Source organism: Lepidochelys kempii, chromosome 3 (genome assembly GCF_965140285.1).
Source record: "Lepidochelys kempii isolate rLepKem1 chromosome 3, rLepKem1.hap1, whole genome shotgun sequence".
Lineage (NCBI taxonomy): Eukaryota > Metazoa > Chordata > Testudines > Cheloniidae > Lepidochelys > Lepidochelys kempii.
In genome coordinates, this window is record NC_136382.1 from 94,479,761 (window position 1) to 94,496,602 (window position 16,842).

At 39.8% G+C, this 16,842-nt stretch overlaps 1 long non-coding RNA gene across 1 annotated transcript in view; it reads right to left on the reverse strand.

Annotated features, from left to right (window-relative positions):
• The window catches only part of LOC140908984 (uncharacterized), a 132,972-nt gene that overhangs the window by 93,843 nt on the left and 22,287 nt on the right, over positions 1-16,842 (reverse strand). The gene's annotated exons all lie outside the window — the stretch shown is intronic.

A 16,842-nucleotide genomic window follows, 5' to 3' on the forward strand; every position in this document is an offset into this window, starting at 1 on the left:
TTGAGATTTTCTACTTATTTATTTTATATATTTTTCTGGGGCTAAACATTTGGACTAAAACTGAAGAGGAGAATCTTGGAATGATTTTATAAATTAATAAATGTACTCCACCCTTGTTACAACACTATTCTTGTTTGGCCAAACATTTTCCCTCTAACAAATGGTCTGGTAATAGAAGCTAATTAGGAAAAGGCATAAAAAAATCTGCATCAGCCTCTTTGTTTAAAGAAAGAGAGACTGGGAAGGAGAAAGAATGAGTGAGAGAAAGATGAACAGAGAGGAAGGAATGAAAAATAAAGACACAGAGGGTAACATTCACCCGTGTGCATAAAGTCAATATATCACCTCAGTCAGATTCGTATCTTCAAAAGAGAGTTTACTTTGGGATTTAAATGGTGCATAGGCCTTGTAGTGGCTTCCCTGTATAGGGTAAACTTCACCCAGAGTAAATAAATAAGTAGATTTCGGTGGAAGAAAGGAAGGGCTTGTATAGCAGATAAAAAATTGTGACTTCCTGTAGCCCTAACAACAAAAGAGGCCATATGCAGAAACATTTTAAAAAGAAAAGTGACTAATTTATATTTTAACCAGCTGAAGCACATAAATAGAAGGAAGACATGAAGTGAAGGATGTGATAGTTTCAAAGACACGGCCTTTCCAAGGTTCAAGGCCTAGTTTTATAAGCTAGAATGTTTTGCTGACTACTATAGTTAAGCCATTTATCGTTGTTGGTCCTTTCTTAGAACTAAGCAGCTTGCTGTAGTGGCCCCTGGCATGACTCATCTTTCAACAATCATCACCATTCTATAATAGCCTTTGCTGACCAGCATGCAGAGATATTGGAGCATGAGTGATGTGCAAAAATTTCCCAGAGGACTTGAAAACGTGATATTTGCATGATACCGTTTCTGGACATTCTTTACAACTTTCAGTATCGTTTTTTTTCTCTTAAAATCACTTGTACTATTTATAAGCTGTATACTCATTTTTCTTTTATGCTTTAAATATCTTTTTAACCCCATTTTTTTAACAACACACACAAATAACCACCGAGAACCCACTGATTCAGAGCCCTAGTCCAACACTGAGAAAGGCTGCCTGGTTTAGCTAGTGTAACCACCACCAGTACAATATGATCCTACCACAGAACAATAGGAGAATAACATCTTCTAGAGCAACCCAACAGTAACAGAAGGTGCTTGCAGACCTGCATTCTAAAGCAGTATTATCTACTCAGCAGCACCACCCACAACAGATGTTTATAAGGAGGATCTACCTTATCAAACCAAGAAGAGATCTGGTCAAACAATAAAAGCCTATTTTCATGGGGGAAAATAAAAATCCTGAAATTTAGAAATTGTTTCAGTTCAGCATGTTCAAAACAGACCGATTTTTCATTTTTTCCAGGAAATTTTATTTGTTTCCAATATTGTTTATCACAAATATTACCTAAAATAGGACTGCAATATTTTGTTTACTGAAAACTACCAGCCTTTCATGATTTCATAATTCAAAAATAGCTCAGTTTTTCCAAAAAATTCTCCTCTGCTCTAACAATAAAGATGAAAACTTTCAAGCAAAAACTAGCTCTTTCCAGAAGGTTGGAAGAAGCAGGGAACATGGAAAGATGGTGGTCAAAATCAAATGTATAATGGAAACAAGGAAAACTCTCTTGGGGGGGAAGGAACATCAACTTGGGAAAACCTAGCAACAATAGAGCTATATGAGTAATAAGTAAATATTCCACCATGTAAATTTGGCAGCAGTCTGTTAACTTAGGGAGGAGGGATAGCTCAGTGGTTTGAACATTGGCCTGCTAAATCTAGGGCTGTGAGTTCAATCCTTGAGGGGGCCATTTAGGGATCTGGGACAAAAATTGGGGATTAGTCCAGCTTTGAGCAGGGGGTTGGACTAGATGACCTCCTGAGGACCCTTCCAATCCTGATATTCTATGAACTCAGTTTCCCACCCACCAGTGTGAAGTTCCAATAGGCAAGTGCCCCTTTACCATGTCACATCCCCATCTGCTAAACCCCACTCACAGTTGGTGCCAGGGGATAACATAATCCCAGAGTCCTAAAGTGCATTTGGGCTGATCTGTCTCCAGTCCCTTGGGAAGTGCTGTTTGATCCTGTCCTCAGGCTCCTCCACCTGACCCTGCGATAACAATTTCAGTTTTATTTAGGGGCTGGCTAGGAGGGACCTCACCATGGTTTACTCAGCTGTTCCACTGTCCTCAGCAGCTTCAGTGAAGAACCCTGTCTGTGTTACACCCCATGGAGGAACCAGCTGTGCATCATCTCCTGTTGCAAGTCCTCTGCAACAGCTCTTGCACTGAAGTATTTTCAACAGCACCTGGTCCTCAAGGGAAGGGAACCAGCAGCATAGAGGACTCCTGCATGTGGTTGGGTAATCACTCTAGGCCAAGGTGCTTGAAAGAGATCCTCTTTATTCAGTGACCAGTTCTAAATGTCCTTGCATACCAGAACATGGACTTCTGAAACACCTTTCCCCAGACTTCCTGTCTGGGAAGATAACCCGCCTAAAGGTACAGTTCCAAATACCACATCTTCTTTTCTCAGTCAAAACTTAATAATAGCAACACTTAACAAACAACATTTATACATCACACTATTCCAAATGCTTATAACTAAACACTTCAATTAGTATCTGAGTTGTTTGGACTTGCAGGTTCCCTTTGCAACATCAGTATTACTGTTGTATGCTGTGTTGTTGTAGCTGTGTCGACCCCAGTATATTAGTGACACAAGCTGGGTGAGGTAATATCTTTTATTGGGCCAACTTCTGTTGGTGAGAGGGACAAGCTTTCAAGGAAGAGCTCTGTGTAGCGTGAAAACTTGCCTTTCTTTCTTTCTTTCTTTCTTTCTTTCTTTCTTTCTTTCTTTCTTTCTTTCTTTCTTTCTTTCTTTCTTTCTTTCTTTCTCTTTGTATTTCTGCAAATCCCCAGTTCCTGTAGCTCAGCTTCTATCATTACTGGCATTCTAGTTCTCAATTTTCTGTTAAACAAATGTCTGCAGGTGACAAACAATGTTTCACTGGTGTCATCCTGTAGTTTAACAGTGTTAAATACGGATTAGAGTCAGATTCTGCATAGCTGCTTTATTATTTTAATACCATTTTCCATCAACCCATTGGACTGGGGACTAGTGGTTATATGCCTAAACCCAAACTTCACTGCAAACTGCTTCAGCTCATGCCCACTAAACTTCAGCCCATTTTCAGACATTTCTATGTCAGGTATACCATGTCTAGCAAAAATAGATTTGACCTCCAAAATCACTTGTTTGGCTCTAGCATCTTCTAATAAGGTTATCTCAGAGAAGTAAGTATAATAGTCTAGGACAAGTACATAGATTTTTCTAGTCAATGTAGACAACCTATGCCTAGTTTGCTCCACTGAGCCAATTTTTCAGTGCCAGAAACATGGGATCTGTGGCTTATCGTGGCCTGTAATACTGGCATATCTGACAAGCCTTGGCAGCTTCCTCAATGTCATTATTTGTTTGAGGTCAGTATAAAATATCTCTAGATCTCTGCTTTTATTTTTCAATCCCTAAATAATCTTCATGTATCCTTTGTAATATATTTTTCTGTAACTCCTTAGGGATTTAAACTAAATCCCATCTAGGGCTAAGAGCTCCCCTTTCAGTTGCTTATAGGAGCTGGGACTATGCTATCCCAGCCATTCTATGCTAATAGCATCGTTCACTTTCTGCAGGGCCTCAACCTGAGCAGGTGCTCTGTCAATTACAGTCCACGTTTCTTCTGGAACAAGGTGGTTTGTTTGTTTAATTAATTAGGTTGACATGTACAATGTCTAGTTCTGGACTTCACTGAATTGCACTTTTGTCAAATGCTCGAGAAAGGGTGTGCAACCACCAGATCTCTCCTAGGTTTATATTCTATCTGCAAGTTAGACATCTGTAGCTGAAAAAAAAATAATCTCTCTATTTGTGGGGCTGTTTGCCAGGCCCCTTTTGGCAATGGGAATAAGTAATTTATGATCAGTTTCAGCTAACACTGTCATCCCATAAATAAAGACCTGAAATGTTTTATGCCTTCAGATTAAGGCCAAAACCATTGTGTGATGTGTCCTGGATGGAAGCTGGAGGCATGTAGGTAAGTATAGCAGTCAGTACACTCAAGAGATCCACTTCCTGGACGCTACAGTGCAAATAAGTGATGGTCACATAAACACCACCCGATACCAGAAACCTACTGACCGCTACACTTACCTACATGCCTCCAGCTTCCATCCAGGACACATCATACGATCCATTGTCTACAGCCAAACTCTAAGATACAACCGCATTTGCTCCAGCCCCTCAGACAGAGACAAACACCTACAAGATCTCTATCAAGCATTCTTAAAACTACAGTACCCACCTGGGGAAGTGAGGAAATAGATTGACAGAGCAAGACGGGTACCCAGAAGTCACCTACTATAGGACAGGCCCAACAAAGAAAATAACAGAATGCCACTAGCCACCACCTTCAGCCCCAGCTAAAACTTCTCCAGTGCATCATCAACAATTTACAACTTATCCTGGAAATCGATCTCCCACAGTCACAGGCCTTGGGGAGCAGGCCAATCCTCGCTTACAGACAGCCCCCCAACCTGAAACAAATACTCACCAGCAATTACACACCACACCACAGAAACACTAACCCAGGAACCAATCCCTGTAACAAACCCCGTTGCCTTCTCTGTCCCCGAATCTGCTCTAGTGACACCATCATAGGACCCAACAACAACAGCCACATTATCAGGGGCTCATTCACCTGCACATCTACTAATGCGATATATGCCATCATGTGCCAGCAATGCCCCTCTTCCATGTATATTGGTCAAACCAGACAGTCTCTACATAAAAGGCTAAATGGACACATATCAGACATCAGGAATGGTAACATACAAAAGTCAGTAGGAGAACACTTCAATCTCCCTGGACATTCAATAACTGATTTAAAAGTAGCCATTCTTCAACAAAAAACTTCAAAAACAGACTTCAAAGAGAAACCACAGAGCTACAATTCATTTGCAAACTTAACACCATCAATTTGGGCTTGAATAGGGACTGGGAGTGGCTGGCTCACTACAAAAGCAATTTTTCCTCTTTTGATATTGACACCTCCTCATCAATTATTGGGAGTGGATCACATCCACCCTGACTGAATTGGCCTTCATCATTGGTTCTCCATTTGTAAGGTAACTCCTTCTCGTCATGTGCCAATGTATATTTATGCCTGTATCTGTAATTTTCACTCCATGCATCTGAAGAAGTGGGTTTTTTACCCACGAAAACTTATGCCCAAATAAATCTGTCTTTAAGGTGTCACCGGACTCCTTGTTGTTTTCACAATTCAAATGGCAGTCTGTGGGAACAAGGTCTCCTAAAAGGGGTGCTGAAGGTATACAAATATGTGCTTTAAGAAAAGGAGTACTTGTGGTACCTTAGAGACTAACAAATTGGTTAGTCTCTAAGGTGCCACAAGTACTCCTTTTCTTTTTGCGGATACAGACTAACACGGCTGCTATTCTGAAATATGTGCTTTGTTTTTGTAATGGCACTTGCCAGAACACTGCTGATGCATCAAGTGTAGAAAAATCAAGTGTAGAAAAATATTTGGCATCATCCATCTCCCCATAAATGTCTTCCTCTTTTTAGATAATGGGATTTTTTTTTACATATTTATTTAATTCTTCAGGTCTGTACATAAGTGAAGGGTTCAGTCTTTTTTTTTTTTTTTTGTATCATGACCAAGGCATGCACCCACTCTGCTAGTTCTTTTATTCACCCTTTAGTTTCCAGAGAAACAATCCTATCCAGCTCTTTTTTTAGTCTCTGCCTTAGGGTAAGGGAAACTGAGTTAGGGGCATGAATTATGGAGCAATTGAGCTCTTTCAGCTCTATTTTATACTCTGTTGAGAGTTTTTCTATTGCCTGGAAGATGTCCTCAATCTCTTCCTCAAATGTTTTGGTCCCTTATTCATCCTCTTAATAAGACCAAGGGTTTGGAATATTTTTAACCCAATAGTAAGTACTCTTTCCCCTGGTACTATTACAAATTGTATTTTTTCCAATTTTTTGTTTACCTACACATCTAGTTTGCATATGCCAATGTAAATAAGCTCACCACACTAAGCCCTTAGTTTCACCTGTTTATCTTCCACTACCCAGGGCTTTTCTTTTAGTACTGCCAATACTCTTTCTGGCATCATGTTGGCTTGTGAACCCATGTCCAAATTAAAATGAATAAATGTCTCATTTTCTTTCAGGGTAATAGTCCGTTCATCTTCTGCTGCAACACTTTCCACTGCTCCTTTGAGGAATTCAGCTGAGCTAGTGGTGTCATCATTGTCTTCCCGGTCCTCACTATGCACGCTCTGCTCGTGCTTGCAAACTCCAGCAGAGTGATGTAATCCATTGCATTTCTTGCATCTTTTCTCATATGCTAGGCATTGTCCTGGCTTGTGCTAGTTGTCATATCATATACAACTCTATCTGCTGTTTTTGCTGGACTCCAGCTTTGATCTGCACATGCCTTGCTGGCTCAGGTTTCTTTTCAATCATGTTCAGAGTGTCAGAGCACTTCCCACCATCCACAAGCTTCATTCTGGACAGAGTGACTTCCTTTGCTTGGCAAATTCTAATTGCATAGTCAGGGATTAATTCTGACTCTTCCAGTGGTCTCTCCCTGAGTTTTTTTTTGTTCTGGATTCAAATCACATCCTGGTTTCTTATTAGCGACTATAGTTTTATTTTATTTTCGTACCCTGAGGTTAAAAACATCTCTCTCATAAATTTAATGTTCAATTGGCATCCTCAATTTTTGGTAATATAGTTTCTTAGCCTTCTTTGCCTGAGTTAATTGAAAACTGTAAAGCACACTGAGTGAATCAGAACTTGCTATTATCAGAAATAAGGCTACCTTCTGATTGTCTTCCTTTCCAATGGCACTCATTATTCACCAACAGAAAGTGAAATGCTGTTTAAATGTCTTACAGTTGTCTTTCATATTTCCAGAGAGTTTCAGCTCTGGTGAAGCTTTTAGCTGCTCTATTCTTCCACTCAGGTTAGTTGCTTTAATTGCTATTTTTTCCTGGTGCCAGGTGGTGTTCAGTAACAATCTAGGCTCAAATAGTTCAAAAAATATTCTCTTTATTTAGCAGTTCCCCAACTGCCTCTACAGCATTTCTCCCCCCAGACATTCTTTCTGCTGAGGTAATCCACTTAAAAGTACACCTCCCAATACAACCTCTTGAACAGACTCCTTCCCAAAAAGTAGGGAATCCTTTTGTCTTCCCTTAATTCAAGTCCACTAGCCACCTAATTCTTAGTTTGTGTACAGTTGAGGTGGCTCCCAAAGTGTCACTGGAGGAATTCTTGGTAGAAGGTTTATGCAAATAAAGCTCAATTTTTAGCCATACTTTCCCTTGTTCATTATTAGATGGAAGTTGAGAGCTTCTTCCCTTCTGGAGCTTCTATCCATCTGAAGTTCAGGATAAATAGCTTATGCAGATGAAGCAGCTCTGTGGCCCTTCTTATCCCTGGTTCACCAAAAGATGGTAGGAGAGAGCTCCTTACCCTTTAGAGCTTCAGGCCACTGGGTTTTCACATGCATATGCTAGATTATATCCTAAAATCAGAAGCCACTACTACAGCTCCCCACTAAACCATGTTTTCTTCTGAGAGAGAAATTGTATTTATATAAAAAGGATAACATATGTAATTTCTTGTTTTAATAAGTCAGGTATCCCCTGAGAATTTGGCAAGGAACTGTTTATTCCATTTTTCTTGTTGTTTTCAGATCATCTTTATAATTTAACATGTCACAGGATGTGAATGAGGAACGATGGAGCAGAATCCTGAGCTGGTATAAATTGGTATAACTCCACTGACACCAAGGGAGCGATGCCAATTTACACCATCTGGCCCATTAATGTTCAGAAATTAATGTACATTTTATGGTTAAAGTATATCTAAAAACTTGCAGTGCTACTAAATGCTCATGAGCTATTCATGAAATTATTCCATTTCAGATAATTCTGAATTTAAAAAAATCCTTCTCTTCAGAATACTGATTAAGAGGCAAACTAGATACCATTAACTTGGGTTTGAATAGAGTCTGGGAGTGGCTGGGTCATTACCCATATTGAATCTATTTCCCTAAAGTTAAGTATCCTCACACCTTCTTGTCAACTGTCTAAATAGGCCATCTTGATTATCACGACAAAAGTTTTTTTCTCTTGCTGATAATAGCCCATCTTAACTAATTCGCCTCTCACAGTTTGTATGGCAACTTCCAACTTATCTGTATGTATATATATTTCTTATTATTATATGTTCCATTCAATGCATCCGATGAAGTGAGCTGTAGCTCACGAAAGCTTATGCTCTAATAAATTTGTTAGTCTCTAAGGTGCCACAAGTCCTCCTGTTCTTTTTGCGGATACAGACTAACACCGCTGCTACTCTGAAACCTGATCTCAAGTGATTCTTTAACATCAGAACTAGTAGTTAAAACCCACAGCTTTAGTACCTCAGAGAGTGAGTGAATGAGATTAATTTATTATAGATACTCTGAAGCACAAGCCAGACTTGTTCCAACCACATCTGTGCACCAAATGAAAATGTGATGCATTTCAACACCTTGATCATAAGAATGAATCTTAACATGAATTTGGATAAGATTTAACTGAAGATTTATTTCTAACTAGCTCATTCTCCGCTAACATGAAAGCATCCCATTAAGATGCATATTTCAAGTTTCAAGAGTCAAGAGTCCCCCATTCCATCCAACTCATGAGCATCTGGACTGTAATTTCTGAGTGCAACAGAATGTTGTCTGATGTTTTCAGAAGCTTAGTTTTAATTCTTCAGCTTAAAGAAAATCAAATGTATACAGTTAATATACATTTGTTTTTCATTAAGCTGAAGAAGAGTTAAAACTAAGCTATATATATAGTGGGCTCTTCTAATATTTTTCTAAACTTTTACAGTAAGAATAATAATGCTTACCTAGGGCCTTTCATCCAAGGACCCACAAACACTTCACAAACATTTAAGTAAGCCTCAAAACCCACCACCCCTTTGAGTTAACTACATATCAGCTGTAGCTCACGAACGCTTATGCTCAAATAAATTTGTTAGTCTCTAAGGTGCCACAAGTACTCCTTTTCTTTTTGCTGATACAGACTAACACGGCTGCTACTCTGACACCTATATATGATTATAACCATTGATGGGTCATTAGCACACACAAAGGCTAAGTGAGCTTCCTACACTTAGCAAATCAGTAGCAGGGTTGGGAATAGAGCCAGGAGTCTTGACTCACAAATCCTCTTTTCTAACTAATATGCTAACTCTCCCTTTATAATATTGTTTCCTGGGGTTGTGATAAGGAGAGCGTATAAGGCCTTAATTTCCTATTTATTGGGATAGGAAATTCTGAAGAATTCCCGCATGAATTAATCTATCATATGTGGGTGAGGCAGGGTTTTAGCAAACATTCCAAAATTTGCTAACTAAAACAGAGACTTGGGGCTAGTATAGCGTCTCTGCTATACCAATGGAAAAACATTGCAAACACACACTGTCAATACCCCTGACTTAGACTTAAATAAACAAATAGAAACCTCTTCCTGATCCCTCTTCCTGTCTGCTGTCCTCAAGAAGAGAAGAATAACCCCTAAGTCTACAGTAAGCTATAAATCAAGTTCACTGCTATAGGGATAGCATTCTCTAAAACCACAGAGTTTTCACTAGGTATCAATTACTTGTGGTGATCCTTATGAAGTTTGTGGGGATGGAGCATTTCCAATAAAGAATATTGCTTGGCCTTAAAGATAAAACTATCAGAAATGGGACTTTTGGATATGCTTCTAAAAAGAAGACGACAACAGACACCATTGATAAGGGGCGGCAAAATGTAGTGATCACCAATCAATAGGAGCAGAATTCTATGCTACTTCCTATGGCTTGCTACAATAAATAATCATTGTGGCTTGCAGTTTTATATGCTATAGGTCGGAAGGAAGCTGGAAATATTTTCCTTTCTTAATGAATCATAGAATAGAATAGCAGGGTTGGAAGGGACCTCAGGAGGTCATCTAGTCCAACCCCCTGCTCAAAACAGGACCAAGCCCCAACTAAATCATGCAGCTGCCCAGAAAAAATGCCAAAGATCTGTCAGGGCCCGTAGCTCTGTTAATGCATTTTCCAAGAGAAGCATCATATTTACAGAGTGTAATACAAAAGAGCTGGGTAGGACACATGTCTTTATAGGTTCCAGAAAATTTGGCTGCAATGGCACATTTATGCCATTACAATGGTCCTTGTGCCCAGCCCTATTAATGCTGCTTTGATTTGACATTTTATCCAAAACAAGCAATTAAAAGAAAAATACTTCTTAACTCTCAATACAGGAACAAGTAGATCCCCACAGGCTAATGTAAAAGGGCAACAAAAAATCCACACTGTTATTTATAGTGACTACAGCCAAAATGCTGCTGCCAGTTCTTCTGAGAATATTTAGTGTGATATATTTGCACACACGCACACACACACACACACAGCATCAGCCACACTGTGTGAGAGCCGTATGTTATCAGTTTTGTAAAAAGATGCATGTCTTCTGTTGAGACCATTTGAATTATACCTAGCAGTATCTTGCAATAAATTAGCAACATTTTGAAGACCATTTACACAATTTCCTCGTCCCTTGGAGGAAACTTATTGTGTAACGACTGAACAAAACATCAGAAATGGCAAGGATGATGGTGTCCTATGAAAAAAGAACAGGAGGACTTGTGGCACCTTAGAGACTAACACATTTATTTGAGCAGAAGTTTTCGTGAGCTACCACTCACTTCATCGGATGCATGCAGTAGAAAATACAGTGGGGAGATTTTATATACACAGAGACCATGAAACAATGGGTGTTACCATACACACTGTAAGGAGAGTGATCAGGTAAGGTGAGCTGTTACCAGCAGGAGAGGAAAAAAACCTTTTGTAGTGATAATCAAGGTGGGCCATTTCCAGCAGTTGACAAGAACATGTGAGGAACAGTAGGGGCGGAAATAAACATGGGGAAATAGTTTTACTTTGTGTAATGACACATCCACTCCCAGTCTTTATTCAAGCCTAATGTAATGGTGTCCAGTTTGTAAATTAATTCCAATTCAGCAGTCTCTCATTGGAGTCTGTTTCTGAAGTTTTTTTGTTGAAGAATTGCGACTTTTAGGTCTGTAATCGAGTGACCAGAGAGATTGAAGTGTTCTCCAACTGGTTTTTGAATGTTATAATTCTTGACGTCTGATTTGTGTCCATTTATTCTTTTACATAGAGACTGTCCGGTTTGGCCAATGTACATGGCAGAGGGGCATTGCTGGAGCATGATGGCATATATCACATTGGTAGATGTGCAGGTGAACGAGCCTCTGATAGTGTGGCTGATGTGATTAGGCCCTATGACGGTGTCCCCTGAATAGATATGTGGACACAGTTGGCAACAGACTTTGTTGCAAGGATAGGGTCCTGGGTTAGTGGTTCTGTTGTGTAGTGTGTGGTTGCTGGTGAGTATTTGCTTCAGGTTGGGGGGCTGTCTAAAAGCGAGGTCTGGTCTGTCTCCCAAGATCTGTGAGAGTGATGGGTCATCCTTCAGGATAGGTTGTAGATCCTTGATGATGCGCTGGAGAGGTTTTAGTTGGGGGCTGAAGGTGATGGCTAGTGGCATTCTGTTACTTTCTTTGTTGGGCCTGTCTTGACTGGGTACTCTTCTGGCTCTGTCAATCTGTTTCTTCACTTCAGCAGGTGGGTATTGTAGTTGTAAGAAAGCTTGATAGAGATCTTGTAGGTGTTTGTCTCTGTCTGAGGGGCTGGAACAAATGCGGTTGTATCTTAGAGCTTGACTGTAGACAACGGATCGTGTGCTGTGGTCTGGATGAAAGCTGGAGGCATGTAGGTTCACAATAAAAGGCAACTTTGCTTCTGAAGCTTGAATGCCGAGGTTGTTGTATGTACTATATGAATATATTGCAGATATACTATTCATCTTGATTTTAATCCTGCAAGCGGTTCCAAGTTCCAAAACAGAGCAGTTTGCAAGATCATGGCCCCAGTCATTAGTTGTGGTATGATCACTGGTATTTTATTTAGACTGCATATTACTTCATCTTAGATTGCAAATGCTTCAAGGAAGGGATCTAGCTGTGTGTTTATACACTAGCTAACACAATGAAGCCTTGATTTTGACTTGACCCTTAGGTGCTATTTTAATACAAAATAAACCAATAACAACAATTGAAAACACAAAATAGCAAGATAATATTGAATCTATATTGGATTGTCACTTCAGAGTCATGTTTTATCTGAATTCTCTTGGTTTGAGGTTTTATTATGTTTTCAGTAATAAACTATGGACCAAATCATCACTGCAATGGAATCCCACTGGCTTTATTCAGTGAGGTTATATTTTACATACTGTAAGTCTGAGGAGAATTTGGGTCTATATATTTATAAGGTATCCCAAACAAAACTTAGTTTTAAAGGTAAGCAACCAGGACCAAAATCTATGACCAAATTCTATTTCCTGATGCAAAGTCAAAGTCAGTGGAGTTGCCCAAGAGTAAGAATGGATTATATATTTTTCTGTATCATCATATCCATTTTTAATTAGAACTCTCCATAGTTAAATCTGTTGTTTTACCTTGGATAATCGGCCAGATTCCTCACCGGTGTAGTTCCTTTGAAGTCAGTGGAATGACAAAAGGGGTGAACTTAGCCTGACATGTCTAACAGAGCAATTCTTTGTCTGAAATTCAAGAGGATTTACCTAAACTTTACATCTTGTTCTCGTATATGTGACACATGCTGTTCAGTTCAACGTTTAAGGAAGAAAGCTAGGAATTGCTTTTTATTCTGTCTGCTAGGAACACTGCCACAGCTACGGGCTGAAGTTACTCATCACTTCAGTCACTACCTTGTTAACGCACAACAAAGGTATCTGTAGTAACACAACTAGCGCCATCTATGGATCAAACAACATTATTATTATTTGACTAGCTCACAAGGAGGACTGCATAGAGAGATGCTACTTTTGACATGACATGTCTTTGGAAATGTTTCTGTATCACAGGATATCAGATGAAGAGCTAACAGCTGCTACTCAGTGTATAGTGGTGAAAGCTGGAACCTGACAATGACAGAAAAGCAAGAGATGATCACATTAGGAATGGACTGTGCACAAGCAAACCAAACTGAACGGACATTCTCATGGGACAGACTAATTAATCGCCAGACTTATCAGTTATGCAGTAACACCAGTGAGGAGAACACAGAATGTAAAATCTTACAAGATGGTGTGTTCAAAGCCTAACTGAAACTGACAAATCAAGAAACTTCACAGTTAAGGCTACTACTCAGTGCTTGGAGCGAATGCGTACAGTGCGTCAAATGCCAGCAACAAGCATGAAGCCAGGAAAATCTGACTCCCAGTGTCGAAAGATTAACTTTTCCCCATTGTGCCAAGATATTGCAGCATGCATTTGCAATGTCCTGAGATCTCTTCAACATCAAGGTCTAGATACAATGGGGTGAACTGAGGACATAGTAGATATCATTAACTGAATTCCAATGCTTTTGTTTTTATTCTTTCCCATTTTACTTTCGGGCTACTGGACTGGAAAAAATGGATGCAAACTTCTTTTAAGGTGTATAGTTTGCTCACCCAGGGCCAGTTTGGGCCTGGCCCTTGTGCACATGTGCAATTGGAGAGGGCTCAGGGAATCTTTGCCGTCAGGTATGCCCTACTGCAAGGGCTATGCATAATTGCAGCGCTTTAGTTCTCCTGAGCGGTCCCTGCTTCTTGCTAGGTTCACGCAAGGCTCAAAATACTGGAAAGGCAGCTGGGAGGAATGGGGAAGAGGCAAGGTCCATGGCCCCCACCTTCCCACTGCCCCCAACACAGGCCTGTGCCTTGATGGAACAATCTGGCCACAACAATACCAAGTAGAGTACTTGGATATTGACTCTTGCTTCATGACAAGGCCATTATCTTTTTGCAACCCTGATATCATAGGACTGATGCCAGAAACAAAGAGCAATCTCTTCTCACCACCCCATGTATTACTTCCTAATAAAAGGGATGTAATGCCATGCATAGATTAAAAGCAACCATTTTGGAAAACTCTCAGGACAAATTGTAAAGAAGAACAAAAGCAAAATACAATGGGTTACTGAAAAAGTTTCCACTGAATCAGTGAAATCTCCTTTCCGTATCTGAACAGCTCCATAAAAAGTATAGAAGGGGGAGAAGGCCCCAGTGAGAGTGGCTTTCACCCCTGGCGGCAGTAAGAAGTAGCAGGATAACAGTTGGCAGTTTTTCAAAGAGACATTATTAAGGGCACAAGAGCGAAGTAACCCACTGAGTAGGAAAGACAGGAAGTATGGCAAAAGACCACCTTGGCTTTGCCAGATCTTCAATTATCTGAAACTCAAAAAAGAGTCCTGCAAAAAGCAGAACTAGGTCAAATTACAAAGGATCAATATAAAAAACAACACAAGCATGTAGGGACAAAATTAGAAGGCCAATGAGCGTAAACTAGCTAGAGACATAAGGGGTAACAAGAAAACATTCTACAAATACAATAGAAGCAAGAGGAAGACCAAGGACAGCATAGCCCCATTACTCAATGATGGGAGAAAGACAATAACAGAAAATGTGGAAGTGGCAGAAGTTCTAAATGACGTCTTTGTTTCAGTTTTCACCAAAAAAGTTAGTAGCGATCAAAAGTCTAACATAGTGAATGCCAGTGAAAATGAGGTAGAAATCTGAGGCTAAAATAGGGAAAAAACAAGTTAAAAAGTACTTAGAAAAGTCACCAGGGCCTAATGAAATACATGATAGAATACTATAGGAGTTAATTGAGGAGATATCTGAGCCATTAGCGATTATCTTTGAAAATTTATGGAAAATGGGACTGGATGCGGGAAAATATAGTGCCAATCCATAAAAAGGGGAATAAGGACAACCCAGGAAATTACAGACCAATCAGCTTAACTTCAATACCCAGAAAGATAATAGAGCAAATAATCAAGCTAGCAATTTGAAAACAACTAGAAGGTAATAAGGTGATAAGTAACAGTCAGCATGGATCTTCCAAGAACAAATCATGTCAAACCAACCTAGCAGCTTTCTCTGACAGGGTAAGAAGTCTTGTGGATAGGGGGGAAGTGGTAGATGTTGTATATCTTGCCTTTAGTAAGGCTTTTGATACTCTCTCACATGGCCTTCTCATAAACAAATTAGGGAAATACAGCCTAGATGGAGCTACTACAAAGTGGGTGCACAACTGGTTGGAAAATTGTAAACCGTGGTTCGCAGTCAAGCTGGAAAAGCGTATCAAGTAGGGTCCCACAGGGATCTGTCATGGGTCTTGTTTTTTACCTATTTTAGCCTCAGATTTCTACCTGTTCAATATTTCATCAGTGATTTAGATAATCGCATAGAGAGTTTGCAGCTATACCAAGCTGGGGGGGTTGCAAGTGCTTTGGAGGATAGGATTAAAATTCACAATGATCTGGACAAACTTGAGAAATCATTTGATGTAAATAGGATGAAATTGAATAAGGACTAATCCAAGGTACTCCACTTAGGAAAGAACAATTAGTTGCACAAACTCACAAAATGGGAAATGACTGCCTAGAAAAGAGTACTCCAGAAAGGGACCTAGTGGTTTTAGTGGATCATAATCTAAATATAAGTCAACAGTGTAACACTGCTGAAAAAAAAGCATTCTGGGAGATATGAGCAGGGGTGTTGTAAGAAAGACATGAGAAGTAATTCTTCCGCTTTACTCCGCACTGGTAAGGCCTCATTTGGAGAACTGTGTCCAGTTCTGGGTGCCACATTTCAGGAAAGATGTGGACAAATTGGAGACAGTCCAGAGAAGAGCAACAAAAATAATTAAAGGTTGAGAAAACATGACCTATGAGGAAAGATTGAAAAAAATTGGTTTGTTTAGTTTGGAGAAGAGAAGGCTGAGAGGGGGACATGATAACAGTTTTCAAGAACATAAAAGATACAAGGAGGAGCGTGAAAATTTGTTCTCATTAACCTCTGAGGATAAGACAAGAAGCAATGGGCTTAAATTGCAGCATGGGAGGCTTAGGTTGGACATTAGGAAAAGCACTGCCCAAAGAGATACACTGGTATCTATAAAACTTGGTCCTGTCAATGGAGCATGGAACAACAGGCATAGAGAAGTTGTTAAACCTTTCCAGTAAGTAACACGTTTTATTCCGAGTTTACAAATTAGGGATATTAATATACCAGTATGTGTGCATACTGTACTGAGGGGGCCGACGGAGTTGCATATTAAGAATAGCTCAGGAGTGACGAGCTGAGAGGCAGTGGTGGATTCTCTGTCACAGGCAATTTTTAAATCAAGATAGGATAGTTTAATAAAAGATCTGCTCTAGAAAGTTTTTTGGGGGAAGTTCTATGGCCTGTGTTATGCAGGAGGTCAGTCTAGATAACACAATGGTTTCTTCTGGCCTTAAAACTGATGAATCTATGAAGATTGTGAGATGCTTTGATACTAGAGTAATGAGGGCCATGTAAGTACCTAAAATAAATAGAAACCAAAGTTTATTCTTTGCTGTATCACTGGCAGATTCTGAGCACAAAGCAGGCTTAATCAGGCACAGAAGGAACTTCCTGCCTGGAGGTGGGGAGGTTGATAAAGGTGAATGGCCATTGGAGAGAGAGCTTTGACTAATTGCTATTATTTTCCCATTTCATCTCCTTCCCCTG